The following is a 9,547-nucleotide window of genomic DNA, read 5'->3' as shown; positions in this document are numbered from 1 at the left end:
AGGATTGACAGTTTATCATATGATAATACTATTTCTAGTCCTTAGTATAAGACTAGTCGACTCATTTGAGTATATGAGAAAATTAGTTAAATTAGTTATTGTAATAAATATGTGTTATCTTTTCTAAACTATCTTTGGTAATCAAGTGTATAGGCTGGAATTACCATTATTACAAGAACTTTTTGAAAAAAAAGGATAAATGTAAGAGAAAAAGTAGATTGAGATATTATAGTTAGAATCAAAATAAAAGTTAAACAAGTTTTTTTTTATTAAGGAGTCGAGGTGTCAGTTTACTCTTTGTTTGTTTTAAGAAGATATAGTGCATATGTTGTTGGTAGTCCTTCAGTATGCTAATATTGAAGGAAAGGAATAATATGACTTGCGCGGTTAAGAGATTCGGAGGAGTTTTAAGTTTTGGAATCTCCTTCTGATAATACACGCACACATATTTATATGTATATATGTACGTATGTATATCTTTCGCTAGTTAAATTATGGTGTTTTTTACTGTCCCCTCATTGTCCTGATCCATCGTGCCCAGAATTGCTGTTTGCTTGGTAAATATGTAAACAAGTCACCAGTTTTAACGGAAGCGAAAGTTATTGTAATTATAAAAAGGTGATAAATTAACATGCCTGTCACAAAATTGACATGCATATTGTTAAACAAGTGAGACCAATCTCTTTAATTAAATGCGATATAACAGTATAATCTCCCTTTTTCTCAATTTTAATATTTCTAAAAATTGACTCCACAAATGATGAAATGAAATTGGGAAAATTGATTTTGTTTTTATTGGAAAAGGTGACAGTTTCGCGGAGTGTAATGAAAGATGCATGTTGGAGAAGCAATAATTTGTTGATATTTTTTCCGCAAGGGTCCCTTTCTTCTCTTTAAATGATGTCCCCAGTGGATTGCTTTCAGAACTCGGATGATTCGGGCCATCTCTCGGTTTTCCCGGAATGTGCATTATTTTCTCAAGAAAATCTTGCGTTGCATATATGAACAGAGCGCAGAAAGAATTATCATTTTTCTGAATCAATTTTGGGGGTGATAAGACGACGATCTCAATGGAGTTCACGCCGGGAAGCTCGGGGTACATAGAATTGTGTCCAGAGAGGAAAATGTCGTTGTTCAAGAACCCTTACATTCTGGCTCTCACGGCCGTCGCAGGGATAGGCGGTCTCCTCTTCGGCTACGACACAGGTAATGGAGGTTCTTGTTAAATACGATACTCCGTTCAGCCAATTAGATCCCAGATTTAAGTGGATGGAGTATTTCATATGTTTACTTGGCATCTCTGTTATAGCACTCACTTGAATTGTTCAGAGTGAAAACACAATATATGTCATTTTCTCATGAAAAGATCATAATAATCTTGCTGTTACAATTCTTCAATTAATTCGATTATATTCCTTTCAGTCTGGAAATAAAAGTGATTTGTAAAAATTAAGAAAATTAGTTCTCTTAGTTACTGGTAAAAATTATAGTTAGTTATCTGTAAAACCTGTTCCTTAGTTTTCATAAATTTTTTATTTTAATCTGAAAACTAACAGAAAAATTAGTTTGTATTTATATTCCATAAAGGAGAATTTAAACAAATTATAAATTGAAAAAACAAAATATATTGAAATTTTATATTAAAAAACAAAACAAACACATCTGCCAACTTTTATGTTTATAACCGAAAGGGGTATTAGTTTAAAATTTAAAAGATTAGATTAACAATCACTTAAGCATATATTCCTCCGGTCCTTAATATAAGATCTAATTGTTAAGTTGATTTTGGTCCTAAATATAAGACCCATTTATCATATTTATCAATTTTTCCTAAATTACTCTTATGGATACTCTCTCAACTATAATCAAGTAGAAAATAGAGAGAAAATACTAAGGAAAATTATTATGGTATTTTAAGAAAAACATGTTATATTTCTTATAATTAACTAACTTACTTAACTTCCTTAATCTAATCAACTTAGTTAAATAGGTCTTATATTAAGGACTTGAGTAGTCTTATCTTTCTTCCATTATTTACAAGTCTAAATTTCGACTCAGTCAATTTAGATATTAGAAATCAAATTTTTCTTCAAACTTGGTTAAATTTGTATTGGACTCAAGACAACTTAAAAAAGAATATGATCGTGCTCCATTTTAAGCCCTTTATATATTACAGGTGTTATATCAAGAGCACTCCTGTGTATTAAAGATGATTTTGAAGGGTGAATGAGAGTAGTTTCCTACGGGTATACAAGTTTGTGTTGTTTCCTCTTGAATCTAAATCTAAAGAATCCAAAATTTAATATACCCATATCATGCCTTATTTCATAATTCACGAGTCACACAACATCAAGCCTTTTATGTCTAAACAGAGCATCAGCCCACCCTATCACTTAGACACCGGAACTCCACGTTGGATCTTTTGTGTTCACAAATATAAATACATTATGCAAGAATGTAGATGGTTTAATGTGTAAAAGCGGTGGAACATGTCAAGTATCACTCCAACTTAGAATAATTAGTAAATGAAGGTCTATAAGTAGTTTTTGTTGTACTCTTACCCAAGTGCCACGAGTTCAGCCAGTTGGAAGTAAAGGAAAATTACTGCACGATTTCTCCCTCATTCAAAGATTCTAACAGTTTTAAAATGCCAGGAAACAATAGTAAGCATGGCTTTGGTGGGTGCAATTATTGGATCAGCATTAGGTGGTTGGATTAATGATGAATTTGGGCGTAAAAAGGCCACCCTTATTGCTGATGTAGTCTTTGCCTTGGGATCAATAGTTATGGCACTGGCTCCTGATCCATATGTCCTCATATTTGTCGTCTTCTTGTTGGCATTGGCGTGGGCAAAGCTTCTGTAACTGCACCTGTGTATATTGCAGAAGCAGCGCCCTCAGAGATCAGAGGAGGACTTGTGAGCATAAATGTGCTTATGATTACTGGAGGACAGTTTCTCTCCTACCTCATAAATCTTGCTTTCACATAGGTTAGCTTTATTCGGCCTTATTTACAAATTACATTTGTAAACATTATATGTCAGGAGGACAGTCTCCTAGAATTAATATGTGGTATCTTCTGGCTATGTAGTTCCAATCGATTATACTGGAAATCCTTTCCTTTGGATTTGACTTCTCATTTTCCATTTTGATGCTATGGCTTTTGATTTCTCTGGCAACAGAAAATGTTTATAAGTTGCTAAGATGTATATATGTTAACAAAATATCAGCTTCAGCTAGAGGACAACAACTAGAGTTGGAAAGAGTTTTACTATGGATTTTATTAATGTTCTTGCAAATAGCTCAATTCTGGTACAAAGTTGGAAAGAGGTTTACTATGGATTTTATATTTGCTTTATCATAAGAGAAGTGCAAATAGAAATACTGATATACAGAGTTCACCAGTTATTTCTTTTGCTACATGTTTTCGAAGCTTCTCTATCAGGTTTTTCAGTCAACTAGAGGTTTCTTCCTGGATACCCTTCTTACAGAATATTTAACAAACTAGGTCCCTGGAACATGGCGATGGATGCTAGGCGTTGCAGGTATGCCGGCAGTCATTCAGTTTTGTCTCATGCTCTGCCTACCTGAGTCACCGCGGTGGCTTCTTATGCAGGTAAAATTGATCCTCCCATTAAATGAATATTAAACCAGATAGTGTTATTCTGAGATGTTTCCTCTGTTCAAAGCTTTATTATTTATCTTCAACTGTTTGCAAAATAGTAAAGATGAGGCAGTTTATGTACTTTCCAAGATCTATGATACGAATCGCTTAGAGGATGAAGTGGAATATTGTTGTGCCCAGTTGGAGGAAGAACTTGAGAGGCAAAGCAAAGTTAGATACTTGGATGTGTTCGAAACTAAAGAGATTAGACTCGCATTTCTTGCAGGGGCCGGACTTCAGGTTTAAGATTTTTCTTGAAACTCCTCTTGTTTTTGAACTTGGATTATCCTGGTGTTTAGAATGATCCTTCAGAATGCCCTACCTCCATGAGAGAAGGGTAAGATCAACATGTCTTGCGGCAGAAAAAAGAAATATGCATACATTTGGTCATATGGGGGTCACAATTGAACATGGATTAATCTTTCAACATTTTCACGTAGGTTGTTGTTGACTACTTGTATTATATTCTTCTAATGCTTCTTAAATGGAAACCTCCATATCCGACCACTATGTGCTGACTCCTTGTTCCTCTTTGCCCACCGATCCACCAACTCATTTAAAACAAACAAAGGCAAAAATACAGCCATCTTCTTCCATGAATTTTGAGTCATTGCCCCTTTTCTGAATATGTTGTTTTCAACCTATTATTAAACTTCAATGCGATCTCTGGCAGTTTGCTACCAGTTCGCAATTCTTTATGGCATGTTGTGGATTTTATACATAGGATTCAACATGTAATGTTTTGTCTTCAAAAACCTGGCAGCATATGCTGGCGAAGTTAAGTATAAGTGTGTCATCTGGTATGATATTCTTCTAAATTGACAGCAATGAAAAGCCATTAAATGTAACCAAAGAAGGTTCTCTTACAACTGTCCTATGACTTTCTGCAGGCCTTTCAGCAGTTCACTGGCATCAGCATTGTGATGTACTACAGCCCAACAACCATAGAGAGGGCTGGCTTTCATTCCAAACAATTAGCTCTTCTCCTATCCCTCATTATCTCCAGCTTGAATGCCGCTGGAACAATCCTTGGCATTTATCTTATCGACCACGCAGGGCGAAAGAAGCTGGCTCTTGCAAGTTTATCTGGTGTGGTTGTGTCTCTGGGGATCCTTTCTGCTGGATCGTTCCTAGATTCATCTGGTTCTCATGATGGAAACTATGGATGGCTTGCAGTTTTGGGCCTAGCGTTGTACATTGCTTTCTTTGCGCCAGGGATGGGACCGGTGCCATGGACAGTAAACTCTGAGGTATATCCTCAAGAATACCGTGGCTTATGTGGAGGCATGTCAGCCACAGTGAATTGGATTTCAAGCGTGATAATGTCCCAAAGCTTCCTTTCAGTTTCTGATGCTTTAGGACTTGGTGGGAGCTTCTTGATCCTTGCTGGTATAGCTCTAGTTGCTATTCTGTTTGTCGCCTTGTTTGTCCCAGAGACAAAACAACTCACACTGGATGAAGTAGAGCAGCTATGGAAGGAAAGGGCCTGGGGAAGGGATTACAAAAGAGAGAGCCTTCTTTGAGAAAGGAAATAAATAGCGTCTACAGGTTGTTATATGAATTCGATGGGGCATTCACATACTTTCTTTCTTATATGGTCAATTATTGTACCTAAACAAATTGGGTTTTAGCATAAAAGCTAAGATCCTCCAGGGACATAAATTACATGCTAGCTTAGCATTCCGTGAAGTACAAGTTTCGAACTAACAAGTTATCCAAGCAATATGTTACCTTGCATTTTGGAGGAAGATGGAAAGGTAAGAAAGTAAGAATAAATGGAAGAAGAATTAAGTGGTTGTATTTTTTATTTTTCTTCTTGTCATAAGAGAAACAGAGGACAGCATCTAAGCAAAAGAACATGCTACTTGTCTGCTGAAACAGGAGCATGCCCTGTAGAGAATAGAACATACAGGAATTATCCTGGGATACCCCTTGCTTCCTAAAGGTTTGCTCGGGGCAGAGGAGATTTCTTTTTCTTTTTCTTGTTTTAAAAAAGAAGAAATTAGACTAAGCAACATCTAAAATCACTCTGGGCCACAAATCAGGGGAAAATGACCTAAGATAATTGATTGCTTGGTGCTCTGTCTCTGTTTACATTGTGAGACAATTGGGACAGTTTTAAACTTGCGTGATATTCAAATGCAGGCAACCAGAAAAAGTATTGGTTGTTGAATCATGGATTGGAGCCAGCAAGCCGGTGGGGATAAAACTCTGTCCTAAGTCGCTGGACTCTATCTCTCTCTCCCCCCCTCGTATTCTCCTGAAAATGGAATTGGAAGTGCACATGCTTAAAAAGTGCATCATATCAGTGGCCAGGTTTAAAAAAAGAAAAAAAACCAGCAAATCCGTATTCAATTCGTATTCTTTTTGCTTCCTTGTTTCTACGTTTTCAGGCTTCATTTGTCTCCATGGTCGACTTAGGCATGACATTCCCTCGCTGTCTCCTTTTTTCTACTTAGCATTAACCATCCTAATCTTATTACGAGCATATGTCACTTTGATTTTACTTTCTGTACATCCAGCACTAATAATTTTATTTGGCATCAGACACTCTAAACTTACAATAATCTTAGAGTGCTGAACGCTGATAGAGAGATGAATATTGTAGTGTTGGATTCATCAAAATAATAAAATTAGAGATTCAGGATGCTAAATACACTCAGAAAATAATATTAAGATACAGAATATTAGAAAAATAATATCAAAATGTTAAATGTTATTTTTTATATATCCCGCAGGCTTTCTCCCTAAAGGAAAGTTTATACATGTGGGCCTTGAATTAGATGAACACATGAAGAGAAAAACAATAGAAAGCTACATTTGATGAGTCGTAAATGGAGTCATTGTCAACTCTCAAGCAAGACGCCCCGAGTGAACAATCTAGAGGGGGGGCCTCAAATTCATTTGAAAATTAAATTAATTAAATGAGCTGAATGACGCAGCATACTGTTTTGATAATATTAATCAAGAGTTTTATTTGAACGAATACGAGCCGCTCACGCGTCCCTCCGATGGTGTTCACTTCTCCATTGGGCCCAACCCAACCCTCTCAATTATTAAACTCACATGGCCGCACATCATGACCCTTTCGGCGAACTTAGTCAATCAACTAAACATTTGCTGCCTTTTTAAGTATAAAATCACATTTTCTCATTTCTCATATTAATTTTTCCTCATAATATTCAAATTTATCGAGACATTATTACCCCTACATATTAAATTTTAATTATTAAATATGGGGTTTTTTTTAAAAAAGCATGGCAAATTTCATGCATATTTTTGCTAAGAATAGGTATCTTCTAATTGAAGACACTCCTCTTTGATGTATTATTTAGTACTAAATATAAACACCTCTTTTAGTAGAGATTTAAACATTGATTCGTCATGTTGTGAGAGATTAATTCTTTCTGCTAAACCAAACTCCTTTTGTCAAGTTTCATGTATATTGATCATGAATGACAAAATTATCTATTTTTTATTATATTTACTAGTTAATTAGTTAATAGTAAAATTTTATATTCAATAATTAGAATTGGAAAAGCAAGATTTTTCAATAAATACTTTATAATTACTACCTACAGTTCTAATTATAAGATCTCGTTTGTATTCTACAAACAAAATTTTATAATTAAAACAGGTAGCATGTCCATATGCATGGACCGGACCCACAACGTGTAGTTAATTGTTACTATTACTGTATCATTAGATTACTGGATAACTAATCTCAAGCAAAAGATTACTGGATAACTAATCTCTCAGAACTGGATGGAGAATTTTGCTCTTCAATTCAATTTTTTCTGCATTAGTGACGTCACAATTTCATGTGAGACCGTTACTGGGAAATGGGAATACAGCCGCGGGTGTGAATAGGGCGGCCTTGTGGAGGCAAAATTTCAGGATTGTTTTATTTTATTGGGATTGACTCTTAAGTTGATGGATTCAAACTGGCCGGCACGCTTTTGACTTGTTTTTTGAAATTTAAATGACCAAATTATTGTTTAAAATCAAATAAATCAAGCCATTTTATAAAATTTAATTTTAAAATAATAATAACTAAATATCTAAAATATCATTAATATTATTATTATATAAAGAATTTTAAAAAAACAAATTTTTTTTAAAAAGATCTAAACTATAAGGCCAACCTTTTAAGGGTGTTTTCTATTTAAAAAGAAAAATTCTAACCTCAGACCTTATAATTTTGGTGCCCAAACCAACTCTGCCTGTTTTCTGGAATCAAATATGACCTACAATAGCTGGTGCAAAAATTTATAAGCACATAATCCTCGGACGAATAAATTATACTGCAGGTCAGTGAAAAAAAAAACAAGAAGAACAAATTATATTGAGAGAACAATCTCATTTAAATCTAACAATTTCTAAATATGATCCAATAATACCAAGCGTAGAATACATTTGGTGATAGAATCACTCAATGGGCATGACTTACAATCTTAAAACATCATAGTGTGCTTTTTTTAAAATAATAATAATATTTTAAGGGAACATGAATTTTAGATTTCAAGATAATGATATATTTCTATAATCATGGAGGAGTCTTTAAATGGTTATTTTCTTCAGATTACTTTTGGAAAAAAAACCAAACCATTAAGATGATATTTAGAATCTCAATTTCGGCAGCGAAACATATTTAAGATAGTTATTGTAGAAAAAGATAACCGACATAAATTAATATCAACCACAAGCCTAAAGCGGATACTCCATTCGTCCTTTACGCACCTTCTCTTGTCTTCCTTACGCAGTTCTCCATTTAAAAAAATTATAAATGAGAAAAATATTTTAAATAAAGGGATGAAATATTTTTTTTGACCAGCAATAAAGGGGCCGAAATATGAGTAAAGATTTAAAATTTATATTCATTCGATGTAGGTATAACATAGACAATAAAAAATGGCACAGTTAATTTATACTACCTTTGGTTAAAAAATATTATTTGCAATTTACAAATAAAATTTTATAATTAGCATCGGACAAAAGATAAAGAAAATACCGTGAAAATTGTTTCTGTTAGGCCTCGTCCGAGCCAGCTCAGCCTCACGGGCTTCCCTTTCATGTGCTGTCCTCTTTACGTTGGATCATGCGCCAAGTAATATTTCACCAAATCTGAGAAAAATATTTGGGAGAATTACAATGAAATCCCAAACAAGAAAAATAATTAAAAATCAAGTCTTACAGTTGCAGGTTATCATTCTCACTATAAGACTTGTTATTATAGACTGTTAAGATTTTTATTGAGACTTTTGAGTAATTATTTCTTTTCTGTGACACTTGATTATAATTCTCCCAAAATGTTTTTACCCCCACAAACAAAATGGTTTGAATATAAAGTACTCCCTCCGTTCCTTATTATAAAAGACGAATAACCGAATTACGTTGATAAAAAAAACAGTTAAAATTAGTTAAAAACAATCAATATGAAAAAAGTATAATTCTTTTTCTAAAAATGCCCTTATTAATAAGGAGAGAGAATATGAGAGAGAACAATGGTAATTTATTAAAAGAAAGAAAAGTGGGAAGGAGAGAGAGTGTGAGTTGGAGACAATAAATATGGGTACAATAGGAAATCAACACAAAAAAGTAGAGACAACTTTTACGTGTCTCTTATATATAGGAACATGTCATAAGCATTAAATGTCTCTTATAATAAGAAACGGAGGGAGTACTTCTTTAGTCTTATTTATAAATTATTTATAGTATATTTTATATAGACCAAGAAAATTTTTTAATTTTATCAATTCTCATTTAAAATCCAATAATTTTCTAATTTTATCCTTAGTTAATATATATTATACTTCATATAAATAAAATTAACACAATAATAAATGAAGAGTAAAATTATATATCGATACCTAAAATTTCTCTC

At 33.7% G+C, this 9,547-nt stretch overlaps 1 pseudogene; it reads left to right on the top strand.

The window, feature by feature from the left end:
• The first annotated feature begins 794 nt into the window (after positions 1–794).
• On the top strand, positions 795–5,189 carry LOC114753974 (inositol transporter 1-like; annotated as a pseudogene).
• The last annotated feature ends 4,358 nt before the right edge of the window (positions 5,190–9,547 follow it).

The sequence above is a fragment of the Neltuma alba genome, unplaced genomic scaffold, assembly GCF_004799145.2.
Source record: "Neltuma alba isolate B1F8T4 unplaced genomic scaffold, ASM479914v2 tig00008340_pilon, whole genome shotgun sequence".
Classification (NCBI taxonomy): Eukaryota; Viridiplantae; Streptophyta; class Magnoliopsida; order Fabales; family Fabaceae; genus Neltuma; species Neltuma alba.
This window is presented reverse-complemented; position numbering and strand designations above follow the sequence as displayed.